Raw genomic sequence first — 22,252 nt, forward strand, 5'->3', positions numbered from 1 at the left:
CATAAGATAGGTCGTGCCAGCTGACACGTTTTTTGTACGTACGTTCGTGGGTAACTGCAGCTTAAGTTTACATGTAGAGCCCTGTATGTGGACAATTTGTGGCGCAAGTTCAAACGATTTAAAAACAAATACTATAACTTTTTTTCTCCTTTTCAGGAACTCCAGAACTTTTTAAAAGCTACTCAGAACACCATTTTTTTTTTTTTGATTTTGAATATTTTAAAAAAAATTTGACTTTTGAAAAAATGTGAATATTGGGCGTAAATTTGCAGAACTTTTTTTCTCCTTTTCAGGAACTCCAGAGCTTTTTAAAAGCTACTCAGAACAGCAATTTTTTTTTTGATTTTGAGCATTTTTTAAAAAATTTGACTTTTGAAAAAATGTGAATAATGGGTATAAATTTGCAGAACATTTTTTCTCCTTTTCAGGAACTTCAGAACTTTTTAAAAGCTACTCAGAAAATCCTATTATTTTTTTTTGATTTTGAAAATTTTTAAAAAAATTTGACTTTTGGAAAAATGTGAATATTGGGCGTAAATTTGCAGAACTTTTTTCTCCTTTTCAGGAAATCCAGAACTTTTTAAAAACTACTCAGAACACCAATTTTTTTTTTGATTTTGAACATTTTTGAAAAAATTTGACTTTCGAAAAAATGTGAATATTGGGCATAAATTTGCAGAACATTTTTTCTCCTATTCAGGAACTTCAGAACTTTTTAAAAGCTACTCAGAAAATCCAATTTTTTTTTGATTTTGAAAATTTTTTAAAAAATTTGACTTTTGGAAAAATGTGAATATTGGGCGCAAATTTTGCAGAACTTTTTTCTCGTTTTCAGGAACTCCAGAACTTTTTAAAAGCTACTCATAACAGAATTTTTTTGATTTTGAACATTTTTTAAAAAAATTGTCTTTTGAAAAAATGTGAATACTGGGCCTAAATTGGCAGAACTTTTTTTCTCCTTTTGAGGAACTCCAGAGCTTTTTAAAAGCTACTCAGAACACCAATTTTTTTTTTGATTTTGAACATTTTTTAAAAAATTTGACTTGAAAAAATGTGAATATTGGGCATAAATTTGCAGAAAATTTTTTCTCCTTTTCAGGAACTTCAGAACTTTTTAAAAGCTACTCAGAAAATCCAATTATTTTTTTTTTGATTTTGAAAATTTTTTAAAAAATTTGACTTTTGGAAAAATGTGAATACTGCTTTTCAGGAAATCCAGAACTTTTTAAAAACTACTCAGAACACCAATTTTTTTTTTGATTTTGAACATTTTTGAAAAAATTTGACTTTCGAAAAAATGTGAATATTGGGCATAAATTTGCAGAACATTTTTTCTCCTTTTCGGGAACTTCAGAACTTTTTAAAAGCTACTCAGAAAATCCAATTTTTTTTTGATTTTGAAAATTTTTTAAAAAATTTGACTTTTGGAAAAATGTGAATATTGGGCGCAAATTTTGCAGAACTTTTTTCTCGTTTTCAGGAACTCCAGAACTTTTTAAAAGCTACTCATAACAGAATTTTTTGATTTTGAACATTTTTTAAAAAAATTGTCTTTTGAAAAAATGTGAATACTGGGCCTAAATTGGCAGAACTTTTTTTCTCCTTTTGAGGAACTCCAGAGCTTTTTAAAAGCTACTCAGAACACCAATTTTTTTTTTGATTTTGAACATTTTTTAAAAAATTTGACTTGAAAAAATGTGAATATTGGGCATAAATTTGCAGAAAATTTTTTCTCCTTTTCAGGAACTTCAGAACTTTTTAAAAGCTACTCAGAAAATCCAATTATTTTTTTTTTGATTTTGAAAATTTTTTAAAAAATTTGACTTTTGGAAAAATGTGAATATTAGGCGTAAATTTGCAGAACTTTTTTCTCCTTTTCAGGAAATCCAGAACTTTTTAAAACTACTCAGAACACCAATTTTTTTTTGATTTTGAACATTTTTGAAAAAATTTGATTTTCGAAAAAATGTGAATATTGGGCATAAATTTGCAGAACTTTTTTTCTCCTTTTCAGGAACTTCAGAACTTTTTAAAAGCTACTCAGAAAATCCAATTTTTTTTTTGATTTTGAAAATTTTTTAAAAAATTTGACTTTTGGAAAAATGTGAATATTGGGCGCAAATTTTGCAGAACTTTTTTCTCCTTTTCAGGAACTCCAGAACTTTTTAAAAGCTACTCAGAACACCAATTTTTTTTTGATTTTGAACATTTTTTAAAAAATTTGACTTTTGGATAAATGTGAATAAAGATTATCGGGCGTAAATTTGCAGAACTTTTTTCTCCTTTTCAGGAACTCCAGAACTTTTTAAAAGCTACTCATAACACCAATTTTTCTCCTTTTCAGGAAGTCAAGAACTTTTTAAAAGCTACTCAGAACACCAATTTTTTTTTGATTTTGAACACTAAAAAATTTGAATTTTGGAAAAATGTGAATATTGGGCGTAAATTTTGCAGAATTTTTTTTCTCCTTTTCAGGAAGTCAAGAACTTTTTAAAAGCTACTCAGAACACTATTTTTTTTTTGATCTTGAACATTTTTAAAAAATTTAACTTTTGGATAAATGTGAATAAAGATTATCGGGCGTAAATTTGCAGAACTTTTTTCTCCTTTTCAGGAACTCCAGAACTTTTTAAAAGCTACTCATAACACCAATTTTTTTTTGATTTTGAACACTAAAATATTGAATTTTGGAAAAATGTGAATATTGGGCGTAAATTTTGCAGAATTTTTTTTCTCCTTTTCAGGAAGTCAAGAACTTTTTAAAAGCTACTCAGAACACCATTTTTTTTTTGATTTTGAACATTTTTTAAAAAATTTGACTTGGATAAATGTGAATAAAGATTATCGGGCGTAAATTTGCAGAACTTTTTTCTCCTTTTCAGGAACTCCAGAACTTTTTAAAAGCTACTCATAGCACCAATTTTTTTTTGATTTTGAAAAGATTTGAATTTTGGAAAAATGTGAATATTGGGCGTAATTTTGCAGAAAATTTTTCTCCTTTTCAGGAACTCCAGAACTTTTAAAAACCTACTCAGGACAACTTTTTTTTTACTTTTTTTTCAAAATTTTTCAAATTTTTGAAAAATTTGAATATTTGGCGAAATTCTGCAGAACTTTTTTTCTCCTTTTCAAGAACTCCAGAACTATTGAAAAGCTACTCAGAACAGTTTTCGGCACTTTGTATGCTGCGTGAAGTTGGCATACACAAATTTCAAAAACGTTTTTTTCTATCTAAAAAGCCAGAACTTTTTTCTCCTTTTCAGGAACTCCAGAACTATTTGAAACCTACTCAGAACAGTTTTTGTTTTTTTGTTTTGCGATATTGTGTATGCCAACTTCACAGGCATCAATTTGTTAGGTGCATTGTTATTGTTTGGGGAAAATCATATGTTCTTAGGATTAGTTTATCCTCTGTTTTGCCATAATCTAGAATGCAATTATATTTCTTAATAAATTCTTAACCTATTATGATTTTATCGCATGGTATTGGGAAGTCGTCTTCTACGACGTGAAGTTTATGATAAATAAGAAGGTCATCACCTTTTAAGTCCGCTTTGACTGTGCCTTTTGTGCTGGTGACGCCTTGACCTATGCCCTTTAAATCTATTATTTGTGTTGTATTTATTTTTGTATGATTATCTATTTGATTCTTTTTTATGATTGAAATATCTGCTCCTGTATCTACTAGCAGGGTTGAAACTGAGTTACTTAGAGTCGTTTTAGTGGATGTGTAGCTATTTAAGTGTAAATTTAGTACACATATTTTTCTGCTTGTTGCTCTTGAAGTGGAGTCTGCTGGTTTTCCTGGTGCGTACAGTTGCGTATGTTACGTGTCTGGTTATAATTCCTATTTCCATTTTGGGTTACAACCCTTTGGTTATTATTATTTGGTCTTGTGGTATTGTTATTGTTATACCTTGGTTGTGGTCTGAACCTTCTGCCTCTAACTTCCGTAGTTGTTATTTCGGTAACCTCCACGGAAATTACTTCGATATTGATTTTGTTGCCGTATATTTAAAATTGTGTTCGAGCTGCCTATGATTTCCGTGCAGCTGTTTGTGAACTTCGAAATCGCATCGTTCATTTTTGTGAACGTTCCCGCTTGCATGATCATTTTCACTTTATCATTGGAGCAGTTCTTACACATGGCTTTGACTGCTGCTTGAGTAGCATATCTGGTTGCTAAGTCTGGGTTTAATTCTTCCGAGATATATGCTCCCTCTAATGACCTAGTTATCTTTTCTATCTCCGCAGTGTATTGGTTTGCGGTATTACTGGATATTCAGGAGTTTTGCTATCAAACTGATTCTTCCAAACTTCCACTGATTCGCCTTTTATTGCAGTTCTTAACTTTAGTTTTATTTGTGCAATTGTACTTTCATTGCCAATAAAATTTCTTGCTGTTGTTTTTATCATCGTTATTGCTAAGGCTTCGTGACTATCCTTGATTTGGTCGATGATATCAAGGGAATCTAAGAAATTATTCAAATTTTCAGGCTGATGAAGCAGTTTTAATGAACACAACTACGGTTTGTGCCACTGTGATATTAATAAATGGGAGATTTAATGGTTTATTTTCTTCCACCGATGAAGTCTGACTCAACGATGGTGATGGGGTGCGGTTCCGGGATAGTTCTGATAAAAATAAATTGAAGTCAACTTGGAATTTTTCCTCTACTGTGGTTGGTATTGGTATTTCTGTATTGTATCTAGCTAGTGAGAGGGTACCAATTTATCCCGTACTGCTGAAAAAAGGGGAATATTTTGAATAAGGTGCCACGATTTTCCAACTTTCTTTTTTTCGAGGGGTGGCGGCAGAGGCGGCGTAAGGCCTCGCGGTGATAAGGGCCTCGCGGCCCACAACGAACTTATAATTGAAAAAGTATGAAAAATACCTAAGAACACGACACAAGGCTGTTCTTATAATAAGCTAGCTGACTCCTTAGGCGTTTTTCTGCGTAATTGTACCTTTAAAACTTTTAACTAAAAAAAGGACCTCTGGTAATTTTTTAAAGAAACCGATCTTAATTTTGCTTAGTCCGAAGAAGATGATTTTATGGCAATTATCGAAAAGAAACTTGAGATGTGTGGACTTTTTCTGCTTTTCGCTTTATAGAATGTCAAATCTCCCACCATCTTTGTATAAAACTTTAGAATTTAAATTAATGTCATTATTTGAGAATTGTTAATATTGTGTCCGTTGTTGCACTGAACGCCTCACTTAAAATAAATTTTTAACTTAAAGATATTCCAATCTTCGGCGCCACAAATTTATGTTTATGAAATAATCAATATTTCTGTTAAAATCAATTATTTCGAAATCTCATCCCTTACGTTTCTGACAATTCGTTTATATTTAGTCCGGCAACATTAGTTGGCGTTAAGCTGCTGTAGCGGGGCGTCCCCTTTAGGAGAAAGAGTATTGCTCGGGACTTCCCCTTATTAAAAAAGCATTGTGTATCAAAACAAGTGCATATGATATGTTACCTGTCAAATTTGACGCATAGCCATTTCCAATGAAAGTACAAATCGCGTTTAGACGGAGTCTTGCTCGTTTCTTTAAATAAATAATAGCGTCACATATTTCTAAAACTATAACAAGTGTTTAAAAAGTTGAGATAGGTAAGAAACTGTTGTGTGATTGAAAATTGAGGTTATTATTTTTTTATATCTTTTATTTGTTGCGGTAGAATCCGCCTAATTTTACGGGTACAATATTGGCACTTTCTTCATAATTTATCAATCATGTCAGGCTTAATTACCAAGAGAGATAGAGATAAAGGGAGAAAATGGGAATCTGGTTCAGCAAAAAGAAAAAGAAGAGCGGAAAGAGCTGTATCAAACCATGTTTTAAGTTCAGGTATGATGAAGTTTCTCAGTCGAGCTGAATCTAGTAGTACTGAGTCAATTGAATCGCTTGCTTCCACTTCTCAACAGCATGTGTCTGTATCTGACAATTCGGAAATTACTCCAGATGCACCGAATATTGATACCGAACGACGGGAATCGGAAAAAGAAATAGATTGCCAATCAAAATCTTATGCTGAAATTTCTATGTTGCCCTTAAGTAGTGCAAGTACCAATCAAGAGAGCACGATTGAAATAAGTTCGCCATCTGCTAGTAGAGCCAGTGATGTAGTGGAGCAATCATTTGCCAGTTTTGATGCGGGATTGTGGATGTTTCCCATGACGGATGCTAAGCGTCATGATATAGTTCAAAGCGGTCCCACACAGCAGTTAAATCATCCTGATGAACATTATCCTCAAGATGATGATCATAGACACTTTTCCAATTTTCATTTCTCAAGAAAACTAAATAATGGTGAAACTCAGCATCGGCGGTGGTTGGTATATTCAAGCTCTAAAAATAAAGTTTTCTGTTTTCCATGCAGACTTTTTAGCAATTCACAAACTCAAATGGTACAGGAAGGGTGTTGTGATTGGAAACAATTGGGTGATGTTTTGCGCAGGCATGAAAATACTAAAGAACATATGTTATATATGTTCCAATGGATAACATTGGAGAAGGGAATAAAGCACGAAAAAACATTAGACCAAGAAAACGAAAGACGAATTCTTGAATCTCAAAAACATTGGTACAACTTGTTTGAGAGATTAATTGATATCATAAACTTCTTAGCCTCTCATAATTTGGCATTTAGAGGTCACATAGAATCTCTCAAAACTGACGAAAACACTAAGAATTCTGGTAACTTTATAGACTTATTTAAATTGATAGCTAAATATGATCCTACGTTACAAGAACACTTAAACCGCATTAATAATAAACAACTTACACACCACTATCTAAGCCATGATATTCAAAATGAATTGATTACATTAATGTCAAACACAGTTACCTGTGAAGTGATTGGTAGGATAAAAGAGGCAAAATATTATTCTATTTTACTCGACTGCACTAGAGATTCTAGTAGAGTTGAACAGATGTCGGTTATTTTAAGATATTGTAATACATTAACTGGAACCATAGAAGAAAACTTTATCGGATTTCTTGCTGTCACCGAAACGACTGGAGAATATTTGGCTAATGCAATACTGGGAGAGCTAGAAAAAAATGGCTTAGATATTCAAAACTGTCGTGGCCAAGGATACGACAATGCTGCTAATATGGTAGGCATAAATAGTGGAGTTAAAACTCGAATTCTAAATATAAATCCCAGGGCATTTTTACACCTTGCGGTTGTCATAGCTGGAATCTGTTGTTGGTAGACGCAGCCAATTCTTCGTTGGCAGCAAAAACATTTTTTGGTTTTCTTCAGAAGATTTTTTTGCTTTTTTCAAGTTCCAGCAAACGCTGGAAAATAATCAAAGATAAATTAAAGCTTACGATGAAGCCTTTATCAGACACAAGGTGGGAAAGCAGAATCCAGGCGGTGAAGGCTGTATTATTGCAATTTGATGATGTTGTTGAATGTATAGAATACTTAAAATGCCAAAAGGAACAATCGGACACACTCAGTGATTGCGATTCCATTTTGAACGAAATGTTCAGTTTGGAATTTATCGTATCATTACATATCTGGTATGAGTTATTAACTCGTGTCAATACCATTAGCAAATTATGGCAATCTGTACAAGTCCATTTAAGCATTACTCTTGAACATTTGCGTACATTTTGTGACTGGATAAAAGAATATCGACAAACTGGATTCGAAAAATGCTTGTCTGACGCTCGTCATTTTATTGAGAAAAGCAGTTACGATTTGCCCAAAGATTTTAAAAATAAAAGAGTAGCCAAAAAGAAAAGGATGTTTGATTATGAAGGCAGCGACCAACCTATAAAGTCTGCAGAAAGCCGGTATGAAACCCATTTTTTTAATACCATGGTTGATTCTGTGATCAGTAGCATGGAATCGAGATTTATGTCTTTAAGTCAACATTTTGAAGGTTTTGGTTTTCTATATGACTTAAACCAGTTAAAACGAATTCCAAAGGAGCAACTACTGAAAAACTGTCAGGATTTATACATTGTTCTGCAAGTAGGTGAGAGCAGTGACTTCCAGCCTTATGAGTTGTATGAGGAGTTAGAAAATATGATTCCAAATTTACCCAACTCTATTAAAGACGTGAAACATCTGCTACAATATATTATAGAGAACAATTTGAAAGAAATTTACCCAAATGTTTACATTGTCATTAGGATATTGTTAACAATACCTGTAAGTACTGCTTCCGCTGAAAGGAGCTTTTCAAAATTGAAACTAATTAAAAATTATTTAAGAAATACTATGGGTCAAGAAAGACTCTCGGCTTTGACAGTTTTATCTATTGAAGCAGATATAGCATCTAAGATAAGTTACAAACCTATCATTGAGGAGTTCAGTAAGACCAAAAGTAGAAAATTTTTGTTTCTTTAATTTTTTCATCATACTAATTTTTTTAAATTTTTTTTAAATTTTTTTATTGTTTCAAAAAGTTATATGTATGTAAAAATGTATGTTTGTTTCTGAACGAATAAAAACCGTCTCATTTCAGGTGATTTTTTATTTTGAATTCCCTTTTTGTTGCACCATGAAAGGGCCTCGCAAAATGTACCTCGCCCACATAAATTTTTTGTCTTGCGCCGCCACTGGGTGGCGGGGGTCCTAGAAATCACAAAATTATCATCCGCAACTCTAGGAAACTCTTAGTTTATGAAATATAAGCTTTTTAATTTCCAAATTTAGTAAAATTTCAACTTAAGTCCTGCACTTAAAATTCGGGTCGCACATATCGATAGCGGTATCAAAAGACGCTTATTTGCGTCAAGATTCAGAATCCGAAAGCAGAAACTATATTTTTTTCTCGTTTAAATGTTATTCGCGGAAAACCCGTCGGTACTATTGTCGCAAACAAACATACACTATCAATGTATTTTGGGCTTAAGTACATTTGTGAGAAAAAAAAAAAAATCGGACTATGTAGAGATTTTATGCTGATTCCAACGGTATATTTCTTTTTTCGTGCAAATGAAAGGTTTGGGGGTAATTCCATGCAAAAACTTTTGCTAATGGCTTAGCGTCCATAAGGCCGCCCAATTGATTCTAAGGTTTATTATATACTTATAAATAGTAGTCGCCATTCATTCTGCCCGTCTCAGTTGTTGTGATTACTGCCGCCGGCCAAAATTATTATCCGTGTAATATTCCACTCCCTTTTATGCTGTGTCTCCAATTTGATTTAATTTTTCCATCTCTATTCTTTTGCTGTGGTACGACAAAGTGTCCTTGCGAATGTAATTATGTAAAATGTTGCATTGATATATCGCATCTCCTTTAGTTTCCAATCATTACTTGAAATGTCCTGTTTTTGTTACCGTGCATTGCTTGAAATGTCCTGTTTTTGTTGCATGGCAGAGTCCAGTTAGTATGTAGATTTCGAGGACTTTTAGAAAAAATTAGTCCTATTTAATTTTAAAAATACTTTCGAGGACGACTTGGCAGGATCTCTGGTCAGCAAGATCTAGCGAATTTTGCTTACGAGCAAATTTTCACCTAATTGAAGATCAGGCTGGCAGGATCGCCATGTAATACGTTGAATAAAAGAAAGACTTTCTTTAAGGTCGAGCGAACAAAAGCGATTGATTTTATTGTAGAAAATGTCTTACTATTTATACAGAATTTTCTATTGTACACATACATAATTACATGAATACTTACAAGCTAGAGGTATCTACATTCTTGTTACATATAGCTTGAGTCAGCATATTATTTGGCCTAATTTTAGAAATTGGTTATTGGAATCGGCAGGCGCATTGACAAACTGTCATTGGCGTTCGGTCACGCTATTAACAAATTGGTCAATGCGCCAGTTAAATGTAATTGGATATGTTTATGAATATTTGGGCAGTGCATGTTGCTAAAGCGACGGTATCGATTAATCATGCTGGGACGTATTGAGTAAGGGTTAGCAACTGTGAACAGATACGACTTCCCGCTGAGTTCAACATAACTTAACTATGCAGCTATGACTTGTCTGTGTGTGGTCAATGTTTGGTTATGCATAAAAAGTGCATAGAAAGTGAGATTCATTCTGGTATGTACATAAATATAAATATCTTGTATGTAAGGCCTATTCTCGGAATGCCATACCATCCACCTTAGGAAGAGTCATGTATAATTGAAAACAATTGTATATGACTCTTAAAGAGCCTTAATGACGCACTTAAGATTTGTTTGAATTTACAAAATTTTAATTGCTTTTAGTATTCAATTGTAATTTATTGCATGGCGGTGACTTGATATGGAAGTAAAGACTCTGTTTACATTATTTTCTGTTTACCTTTGTTTCTAATATGCTGAATTTGTTATTTACATTTTTTTTCTATTTTGTATGTTTATATATTTATAATTATATGCGTAATGTTTCCTATCAAGTTCTTATTTATTGAAATTCTCTATTTGGTCTTTCGTTTCGTTCGAGCCTTTGCATAACATGTTACAGATCTGTATCTTCTAGCTGACACTTCCTTAGTTGTTCCTTGTCCCATTCATCCGTACACGTTATAGTCATTAGCCGGACATCTATAATGTCTTCTTTGGCCTCAGCTGTTGAACAGTGTTTGAATTCCAAACTACATGGTCTTCGTGACATTGCATCAGCACTTCCATGGTACTACCTTTTCGATGCTCAATGGAAAAGTCATAGCTTTGTAGTCGCTCGATCCACCGTGCCAATTGACCTTCTGTATTACGGAACTGCAGGAGCTATTTCAACGCTGCGTGGTCTGTCCTGACGCGGAATCGCTGCCCATAGCGGTACTTGTGAAAATGGTTAAATCCCTCTACCAATGCCAATAGCTCTCTCCATGTAACGCAATAGTGCCTCTCTGGTTTTCCAATTGATCGGCTGTAATATGCAACTACCTTGTCCTGTCCATCGACCAATTGTGATAAAACGCCTCCTATAGCATATCCGATCGCATCTGTATCTAGAAGAAACGTTGCTCCTGGAATCGGATATGCCAACATTGGGGCAGTGCACAATGTTTGGAAAGCCACTTCTTGCTCCTTCAAAAGCTTTTTTTTTCTTGTAAGCTCGTGGAGGCTATGGGCCTCGCTGGCAAAGTTTGGTACAAATCGGGGGTAATATGTGCACAGCCCAAGGAAACTTTTCAATTCATGCACGTTCTGTGGTTTTGGCCAATTACAGCTTCTATCTTTTCATTCGCGGTGTAGATGCCCAGGCCTGACGAGAGGGGGGAGGATGAGGGGGTAATTTACCTCGGGCCCGGGCTTTGGAGGGGCCCGGCTTTGGAGGGGCCCGGGAATCTCAAAATGCTATCCAAGCTTTTTGCTTACAGAAAATAAATAAATTATAAGTTGTGGCAGTTAAGCCTTTTGCAAATCCTAGCCAAGGATTGAAACAGGCACTAAACCGAATACAGATCCGGCACGATCCGTTAACACAGCTCCATTAAGGTGCTAGCCCAACCATCTCGGGAACGATTTATATGGCCATGATAAACCTTCAGGCCATCCCTTCCTCCCCACCCACAAGTTCCTTGAGGAGATTTGCTCATCTCCTTCAGCTTTGCGTTTACGGTCACCCACATTGCTGGAACTATTAGGACCGGTGCTGCAATGACGTGCAATGTGACCTAGGTTGCCGCATTTGAAACATTTCATAACTCCGGCATTTTTCTGTTGTGATCCCTTCAGTGCTTCCAAAATTGTGTCTACCCCATCTGTCCTTTCTATCTCCACACGATAGACTTTGTACGCTAGCTTACTCAAAAGCGAGGCTGCTTCCTGAGTCAGTGCATGTGATACCGTTTCAGCAAATGTTGGTTTTGGATTCGCATATGTAGCTAGTTTCGTTTCGACATCCCGTATTCCCTTTATAACCCTTTCGGCGTATTCCGCGGGTGCGTCCGCATTTGCGAGATGAGCCAATCTTTGAACATCCGACGCAAACTCCTGCAAAGTCTCATTCGCTTTTTGGTAACGATTTTGCAACTTAATTTGGTATATCTGTTTTCTATGCTCGCTTCCATAACGTCGTTCGACAGCGGACATCAATGCTTCATAACTGTTCCGTTCGTACTTTGGAATAGTCTGTAAGATTTCAGCTGATGGCCATTTCAAAGCCACGAAAAGTGCAGCAACTTTATCTTCAGCTTTCCAGTTATTCACTACTGCAGTCTTCTCAAACTGTAGCTTAAAGACCTGGAAAGAAACAGAACCGTCAAAGGATGGTGTCTTTACCTTTGGATTACTCTCTGAAACTGCTGGGAGATTTATTTGCAACTCCTGTATACGACCTCTCAAAGCTTCTATCTCGGCATCAATTTTGTCCTCGAGCTGTAAAATTTTTATATTCTGTGCCTCCAGCATTGATGTTACCCTTGCTTCCTGTGCTTCTAACTGCGAAGACATTTGTGACACCTGCAATGATAAGCGCTCCTCTTGTGCTTCAATCTTCGATGTTATGCGTGTCTCCTGTAATTCCATCTTGGATGTTAAACGTGTGGGTCTGGCACGATATGTCGAAAATTTAAATGTCGAAAATAAAAATGCCGGAAAAAAATGTCGAAAAAGAAAATGTCGAAAACCAAAAATGTTGAAAATTAAAATATCGGAAAATAAAATGCTACATGTTTGTGTACATTTACTGTCTCGTAGGAAGTATTTTTCTTTCTGCTTTGCACAGGGTTATTCATGTTAATGCTCCAACTAAATATATGCGAGCTAACGGCAAACCTAAATATGCACAACAAATCATCAGCTTTTCTCAATAAAATCAGCTTAGTACTGAAAATGCAACAAAACATAAAAAGGTATATCAAAAGAGAAAAGAACGCATTCGGAATAAATTGATAAAAAGACAGAGTATACAAAAATTGAAGTTTTGTGAAATTTAGCATATTCCACTTCGCTATGCTAACGCGTCCGTAATTTATTTGTAACTCCAGATACTTCCATATATTTATGGATGTTAAAATGTAACTTGAAATAAATTTTGTTTGTTTAGTATATCAGAAATTATGTTATGTTATTTGTGTCTTTAATTTGAAATTAATGCAAGCAATTTTCTGTTATAACCAAAAAATTCAACGTGCACGTATGTATGAATATACCGTGTAGAGTGAACCAAATATTTATAATAACCTATAAATTTTGGCAAACAATTTTCGAAGTTTGATAAATTTATGCGAGTTAAGTATAACTCTTTAATCTTTAATCTTTTTTTTTTTTATTGTCTGTGTATATAATATATATGAATACTATTTCCAAAAATTACGTTATTGTGATTGCGAAAAACGATTTTTTATATTGGTGCCGTCTTAACGCCCACCATTCATTGTACAAGTATAGTTTTTTTGATGCTGTCATAATTTACAACCATAATAAAAAAACACTGCCTTAAAATTTTGTTTTGGAGTTTTGCTTTCAGTATACCAATTTCGATTTCAAATTTAAATTTTTCGGCCATTTTCAGTAATTTTTCTTTTTTCGATTTGTTTAATTCGATAAAAAAAGTTTTCTGTATAAAGAGGTTTTTAACGATTCTGCCTTTTGTGTTTCGACAATTTTTTTGACATATCGTACGGATTCCACTGCAGGTAACTCAAAACTTTGGAATTGTTTGGAAAATTAGATGATACCTACGAAAATAACAGCATCAATTCTCAAATATCCTTACTTTTGTCTCTTTGTGGCACTCAGGTGTGCTCCATAAGAGATTCTCTATATATCTCTATATATATCGATAGTGCCCTTTGATATATCGGCGTATATCGATAGTCCGTACTACCGATAGTTTTCCACCTCCACTGGGAAGATCACGGAGATAGTCGATTTCATGAAGCAGCACAACATCCGCATTGCTGCGATTCAAGAGACTAAACTCACAGCAAAATCTGCTTTGCAGACCTGCTCTGGGTATAACGTCCACATAAAAAATCGCGAGAGTAGAAATGGGGGCGGTCTCGCGATTATCACCCACCACTCAGTGTAATATAATCAATTTGATCCTGACATTGGCCGCAGGGCCAGTGTCCTGGAACGTCAAGGCATATCTGTCCGGTCGGGCGATGTAAATTTAGAAATCATCAACATCTACATCCCTCATGTCACCTGTTCCCAGTGGATACTGCCCTGACATCAGCGCACTACTCACTGGCAATAGCCGCATTATCTTAGGCGATTTCAATGCCCACCACGATCTGTAGATACCAACCTACGTGCGGACAGCAGGGGCGAGATGTTGGTGGACCAAATAGAAAAAACGACGTTCTGCACGATGAACGGATACGCCCCCACTCGTATCTAAGAAAGCTGTCACAGTTAGCGAGATATATCAATCGTGAGCACAGGACTAGTAAACGGCGCACACTGGCTGCCGATGATAACATTGGCATCCGACCACCATACTCCTTTCGCTCGACGATATGCCGACTTCATCACCACTGAAAAACGAACTTTCTTTAATTTTAAGAAAGGAAAGTGGGATGATTACAAAACTTATATTGAAAAACGTTTTGCTGCCCTCCCTACCCCGACTGATACGCGTCAAGGGGAGCGTGCTTTCCGCGAAGCCGTTGAATCCGCTTCGGCTCGTTTTATTCCTTCCAAAGAATCCCGGAAATCCACACATATTTTCCAGCAGAGGCCGCAACTCTAGCGAGAGAACGTGACCTTATAAGACAGTACGACCCTGGCGACACCCAAATGAGGGATATTTATTTATTTATTTGGAATAAAGTTGACACAAACATAAACCGGTCGACGGCTAAGATAAATATTAAAATAAATTAATGTTACAATTAAAGATGATTAAATACAAATGTGTATATTAAATTCAACCATACATATGAAAGAAAGTTCAAAATGTCAGGCCAGAGGTGAGATTATTGAATTATGCAACGCGGTAAATGAACATTCAAAGCTGATGCAGTTATACAAGTTGTATAGAACATAATTTGTGAAAACTGGCTCGAGGTCAGGTGTATTAAAAAACACAACATTTTTTGTTTTTTCCTGATATTTTTCAACCTCCTTCGGAGTTCGTCTTCAGGGGCTATAACAAATATTGTACAAGGAATTTCTAATAAATATATTAAACACTAGAATTAACATATATACATACATATATGAGTTAAATTTATATTGTCAGCAACTGCTTAGTTAGTCGTGCAATTTTGAACTGATCTTCCAAGCGTCTACTAAGTGTCGATATATGTGTGCATAGTTTTCTACGTCAACTTTGTCTCTTATTTGATGGTGTATTTGTAATATGTAGCATTTCCAATGTGTACCTTTTATTAAAATTGTTTTCGCTCTGTAATATGCTCACAGCTTCAAAATCTGGTCGGTGGCCGCTCTCCGCATAGTGGGCCGCTAGTGCCGTTTTTTGTGTATAATCAGATGTTTTACATTTTATGTCTGATCGATGGCCTGCTATTCTTGTTTTAAGTTTGTTTTTTGTTGTATCTACATATATCTTTTCACATGTATTGTTTTCGTCACCAGCACACGGGATCTTGTATATAATGTTATTTTTGTCCAAGGTTGCCACTTCATATTGTTAATAGCATGTTAGTAGTGTAGTACGGTTTATGTGCTATGTTGGTGTTCTTTTTATCATATATATCCGAGTATTATGTTCTTTCGGATAAGCTTGGTATGTATATCATTGATTTATAAATTGCAGTTTTTTAACGAATGCCTTTGTCATGATTTGTATTAATCCTGATGGGAAATCGTTCATTTTTAGGATTTGTGTTATCCGCTTTTTGTTTTCCGGGTGGAACATTTTACCGCTAGTGTCTAATACCCTTGCGATAAAGTTTTTGGCCGTCTTAGGCAAGGTGCACACGAGGCTACGCGTCATAGACGCGTACAAGATATTTCATATAGCTACAATTTCTCTCCGCCTCAAGATCTGCACACAAAGCTACTTTTGAGCGTCGCTACAAAAAGCAAACAATTATTGAAAAAAATAAAAAATTTAATTTCTTCAGCTACATCCGTCCCCGAAACCAAAGGAAAATAGGTATTAAACGTTGTTTGCATCCCCGTGCCTTTGTAAATTATGAAAGGCAATTTTAAACCACCGCGGACTAGAGAAAAGGGTGATTTATAGTTTCCAACACTTTTTAGCCTTTTAAACGCTTCAACAATTCTAACCAAGCTGTTGTGGTGTTTAATACTCTTTTTCGCTTTGGTAATATACCTTTCACGCACTTTTATTAACTAAAGTAACATTTTTTAACTAATTACACAAATTTGCATACAAAAAAATTTAAACAAACATCTTGTTCTTCCTTTTTTCAAGCGTACGTACGCTCAGCGACCAACATTGCTGCACGCTTACCTACACGAAAATTTCATGCTTTGTCGCTTTCATGCAGCTGACGCCTCGTGTGCAGCTCTCCATTCAAATTCATGTGTTCGGCATCAAAGCGTACAAATTTCGCCTGCAGCGTTTATGACGCGTAGCCTCGTGTGCACCTTGCCTTAATTATCATGTTCCTCGGATGTTTAGATTTGAAATTTGTTATTCTACCTGACGACGTAGGCTTTTGGTACCAATTCAATTTTATTTGATTACCGATTTTGCATACCAAATAGTCCAGGAAGGGTAACCTATTATCTGCTTCCAGCTCCATCATAAAATTGATGTCTTTATGGTATGAGTTTAGTAAGGCCTTTGTTTTTTCCAACTCATCCTCTTTAACTATTGCAAAGACGTCATGTACATATTTCGTAAGACATCTCGTGTTGGCCACTCTCATCAGAATCTCTTCCATGATGATATCGGCTATTATCGGGGATCTCATCGGAAGTCTTTTTAATTGTGTATAAATTTTGTCTTTATACTTAAAATATCTGTTTTCCGAGACACAAAATGTCACTATTTCCATGAAAAGCTCTTTTGGAATATACGTGTGTTGTTTTGTTTCCTCCCACTTTGTCTGTATAGTTTGTATTGCCAAGTCGGTTGGTATACTTGGAAACAGTGACACCACATCAAACGACACAAGACGTTCATCATCACATATATAGGAGTCATTGACCTCGTCTTTAAACTCTATTGCACTTTAACATTTAAATTGGATTTTCTGGTCTAGTTTTTTAAAATATTCGTCAAGTACTTACATAAATTATAGGACGGAGCATTGATCATTGAGCAAATTGGCCTTAGGGGCATATTGTCTTTTTGCACTTTTGGCAAACCATATATACGAGGTGAGAGATATGTATATGTAGTCATTTTGTATTTTTCGTTCATGGTTATAATACCTAATTTACATAACCTTTCCACCAATTGATTATTTTTTGTCTGCAAACGTAATGTCGGATCCTGACGTAATACTCTGTATGTTGATAGATCCTCTAATATATTATTAATTTTTAAGTGGTACTCGTCTTTTTTCATTGCAACAGTTACATTGCCCTTGTCTGCATTTAAAATAATTATGTCTTTATTTTTGTTGAGGAATTTTCGCGTTCGCTCCACGGTGGCCCTATCACTTATATTCTCCCTGTGCTTGGTGAACGCATCTTTTATAAGTATTGATAATTTAGTTCTCGCTGATTCCTGCTTCTCTTTGTTCTTCACGCTCTGTACTAATTCTCCATCCGCTATACATTTGAAGAGGGGAAAGGTGTTTTTGTTATTGGTAGAGTGAACTTTGGACCTTTTCCCAGGGTGACATCGTTCCCAGGGTGACAATGAATTACCCTAGCAAGCGTCCACTTTGTAGGTGGAGTTCGTTCATCAAACAGTGCAACAACATCTTCTTCGTAATTGCGTGAAGATCTGAAGCATTTTGTTCGGCGTTGCAAGTTTAAAAGATATGCATCTCTCCATCGGCGCCAAATATGTTGTCGTATTTCGGAGATTAAGTGCCATCGTTGAAGTAGATTTCCACAGAACCGTTGACCCTCAGGTTCTGGGATGTTGTTGTTGTTGTTGTAGCGATAAGGTTGCTCCCCGAAGGCTTTGAGGAGTGTTATCGATGTGATGGCCCTTTGCCAGATACAGATCCGGTACGCTCCGGTAACACAGCACCATTAAGGTGCTAGCCCGACCATCTCGGGAACGATTTATATGGCCACATTAAACCTTCAGGCCATCCCCTCCCCCCCCCCCCCCCCCCCCCCCCCCCATCCCAAGTTCCATAAGGAGCTTGTGGTCGTAGAGCCTCGTCTGTTAGTGAAACAGAATTCGCCGCGGATAGGTGAGGTTGACAATTGGGTTTGGAGAAGCTGTATATTGCGCTGGCAACCTGAAGGGTTGCGCTACACAGCCCCTTAATCTGGTATTTTAGTCGCCTCTTACGACAGGCATACCTACCGCGGGTATATTCTGACCTCTAACCCGCTGGGAGACAGGTTCTGGGATCCACTTCAATGGCTCACCGATGAGAAAGTGACCAGGCGTTAAGGCTTCAAGGTCTGTTGCGCTAGTTGTATTCGCACATAGAGGGCGCGAATTTACGCATGCCACAACTTCAGCTAGCAATGTGCTGAACTCTTCGAAAGATAATAAGCTCCCCTCAAGAATGCGTTTAATGTGATATTTTACGCGCTTTACACCGACATCCCAATATCCACCCATATGTGGCCCAGTTGGTGCGTTGAAATGCCACTCGATGTTGGAGTCGGCGAAAAATGATAGAAGTTTATCATCTGCCATACACTTCTGATATCTCTCGCGAAGTTCCCTGTCAGCGCCAACGAAGTTCGTGCCATTATCGAAGTACATGGCCATAGTGTACAAGTACAAGTGTGTTGACTTCTTTCTGACAGGCACTCGCTTAAGTGGGCATAACGGGAAAATCTGGGTTGCCATTGTTGTTTCGGTTGAAAACGGTCAATTAGGGTTCTGTGCAGAGACGTAAAATATTGGAACAGGGTTTATGTTGTCACAAAAGTGTTGCTCCTGTTCAACAGCATTTTAATTTTATATCATGGCGAAAAGTGTTTAGTTTAGAGTTATTGATTTTCATTACAAGTTTAATTTATTACGGAGGGTTACTCCTTCAAGTGTAAAAAGCAAAGAAAACGTTGAGTTTTTCAAATTATTGTGAAAAACTTTTTAATTTGAATTTCTGTACCCAATTTCACTGTATTTGTGTATCACAAGAATCTGGAGGTCAATTCCTTAACTATGAAACACTAAAAAATGTACACTTACTGAAAACTCATTTGCGCACATAATTTACACTTTGAATTTAGTTGTGCTTTTATGCACACAATTTTGAAACTAAAAACAAAATTTTCAGTTGTCAGAAAAAATCAAGAAAAAAAATTAGGCCGTCAAAAAACCCTATCGAAATACAAACTGGCTTGCTTGTTTTTAATAAACTACATTGTATTTTTCTTGTACTTGGTTAGTTTTCTTAAATATAGTTCACACACTTACACCAGTGCTGAAACTTTATTGGCTCCCTCGACAAAAAAATATAAGAGAAAATACAAGAAAAATACATAGAAAATAAAGTAGTGTCATATAGGAGTTTGCTTTGTTTGCACTTACAGCACCATTTTATTTCCAGGATACTTTCACAGCTACAAAAATTAAGGCAGATTTACACATACGCTTTAGTTGTGTTGCATTCATTAATTCATCTGTCGGGCGAAGTATCGAAACATTTACATAAATGCTTTGGTTGCGTGCCTACGCTTTGACAACGCCATACGAAAAACAATGAAACGCCGTACTTAATCTTTGCTTTGAAGCGATCAAAGCGTGTATATAATTATGCCCTTATGCATTTGTGTAAACAGCCTTAGAAGTGACATTTTTCCATGTTACACGTGTGGCGCTTTATATTTTGACTCTAATCTAATCTACAAATCTTCTAGTATTCTTATTTCCGCGGAAATATATGCAACTATTTCATCTGTAAATACTAAAAGTTTTATTAAACTATCAAATGCAACTCAGCTTGAAGTACTCTTACGTACCAAAAATGTAACTCTAGACCTGAGATTTGCATCAGGTGAGCGAGGATGTTTGTAGTTTTGACGTTTATCGCTTAGTTGACACACTTGTATAGGTACACTATGTACATGGCCTTACAATACCTCGACGACGAGCGTTTGAAAGCATTGAGAAAGGCGGTCGTCGATAAATCGCCTACAAATTCCAAATGCATTGCGCCAGTACACATGCAGATAATCGAGCAAATGTAACTTTTCGTCGACTTTGACCCTCTACCATGTGCAAATTTATACGCGTACGGACCAGCAAAATCTACAGCAGTTCGTGTGAAGCAGCGAGCATACGTAGTACGAGACGACGGTGTAGGTCAGGGAAACAGACTCTTAGTTCCTACCTCCCTTTTCACCGTTTGCCAGCACAGAATATATATGTTTTGCGACATCCGCCCAATGCAGCTCCTGCCATGGACGGTGCCACTTTCCTAGATGTTCTGGTCTCCGCGACGGCAACCCCTCGACGGGTTTCATTCCGCCATGTTGCCAGGCCGCATACCCAAATACACCGGGTACCCCAATGCTTACCCAAGGACGTCCAGTCCCAGCGCCACAACAGCAGTCGCGTCCTAGCCTTCCACAACCCAGGCGTAGTCACCCGTCACTTACTTCCAGAGTGACGACGTCTCCCAACAGAATTCTGCAGTTAAACTGTAATGGATTAACTGGGAAGATCACGGGGATAGTCGATTTCATGAAGCAGCACAACATCCGCATTGCTGCGATTCAAGAGACTAAACTCACAGCAAGATCTGCACTGCAGACCTGTTCTGGGTATAATCTCAGCATAAAAGATCGCGGGAGCGAAAATGGAGGCGGCCTCGCGTTTATCATACACCACTCTGTGCAATATCACATATTTGATCCCGACATCGATCGCAGGGACAGTGTCTTAGCTTATCTGTCCGGTCAGGCGATGCGAACCTAGAAATCATTAACATCTACATCCCTCCTGCCACCTGTTGCCCCAGTGGATATCGCCCTAATATCAGCGCCTTACTCACTGGCAACAATCGCATTATGTTAGGCGATTTCAATGCCCATCACGATCTATGGCATTCAAACTTGCGGGCGGACAGTAGGGGTGAGATGTTGGCGGATCAAATAGAAGAAACGACGTTCTGCACAATAAACGGAGACGCCCTCACACGTATGGTAGGAAGCTGTCACAGTTCGCCGGATATTTCAATCGTGAGCGCAGAACTCGTAAACTGAGTCAACTGGCAGCCGTTGGTAACATTGGCATCCGACCACCTCCCTATACTTATTTCGCTCGAGCGTACCGCCGACTTCATCGTCACAGAAAAACGCACTTTCATTAACTTTAAATAAGGAAAGTGGGGCAAATACAAATCCTTAACAGACAACCGCTTTGCTGCCCTTCCTATCCCGATTGATGCCCGCCAAGAGGAGCGTGCTTTCCGCAAGTTCATCGAATCCGCCTCGGCTCGTTTCATTCCCGCCGGTAGAATTCCCGAAATTCAGCCCCACTTCCAGGCGACTCCGAAATAAGGGATATAAACCAACGCATCAGATTGCTTGTGGATGAACACAAGCGGGCGAAATGGCGGTTGTAACCTCTCTGCCGGTGTAGGTAAACTTTGGTCCACTGTAAAGTCCCTATCGAATCCGTCTAGGCACAATGACAAAGTTTCCATCGCCTTTGGCGATAAAGTGCTGTCAGATGCGAAAAAATGCGCGAGCGCTTTTTGCCGACATATGTAATGCATTCTACGGTCGACAAAGATAGACGGAGGGCCAACATACATGCACAAAAACATAAATTCAACGAGTCACCAATTACCATCACCGCCAAAGAGGTTGAGGATGCCATCGGTCATGCTAAACCATCCAAAGCAGTGGGCCCAGACGGCATAGCCATGCCGATGCTAAAAAGCCTAGGGAAAGAGGGTTTCAAATATTTAGCACATGTCTTCAACCTGTCTCTTTCCATCTTTGTCATACCCGAAAAATGGAAAATGGCCAAGGTGGTCCCGCTACTAAAGCCTGGGAAACCAGCTAACATAGGAGTCATATCGCCCGATATATCTCCTATCGCCAGTAGCCAAGACGCTTGAAGCCATTTTGCTCCCCTAATTAAAAGCAAATTTGCAGCTAGACTGTCATCAGCATGGCTTCAGAAAACTCCATAGCACCACCACCGCGCTAAATGCCATCAGCACCCAGATAAATTGCGGTTTAAGTCAAAACCCCCACCATAGAACAGTACTCGTTGCGCTAGACCTATCAAAAGCTTTTGATACGGTCAACCATGGCACGTTATTGCAAGACCTGGAAGGGTC

At 37.1% G+C, this 22,252-nt stretch overlaps 1 protein-coding gene and 1 pseudogene across 6 annotated transcripts in view; both read left to right on the forward strand.

Annotated features, from left to right (window-relative positions):
- Positions 1–22,252, forward strand: part of stac (C2 and C2B_Munc13-like domain-containing protein staccato) — a 2,073,982-nt gene that overhangs the window by 87,605 nt on the left and 1,964,125 nt on the right. The gene's annotated exons all lie outside the window — the stretch shown is intronic.
- The window catches only part of LOC137236885 (glycerol kinase 2-like), a 134,356-nt pseudogene that overhangs the window by 87,502 nt on the left and 24,602 nt on the right, over positions 1–22,252 (forward strand).

This window comes from Eurosta solidaginis, chromosome 1 (genome assembly GCF_040869045.1).
Source record: "Eurosta solidaginis isolate ZX-2024a chromosome 1, ASM4086904v1, whole genome shotgun sequence".
Taxonomy (NCBI): domain Eukaryota; kingdom Metazoa; phylum Arthropoda; class Insecta; order Diptera; family Tephritidae; genus Eurosta; species Eurosta solidaginis.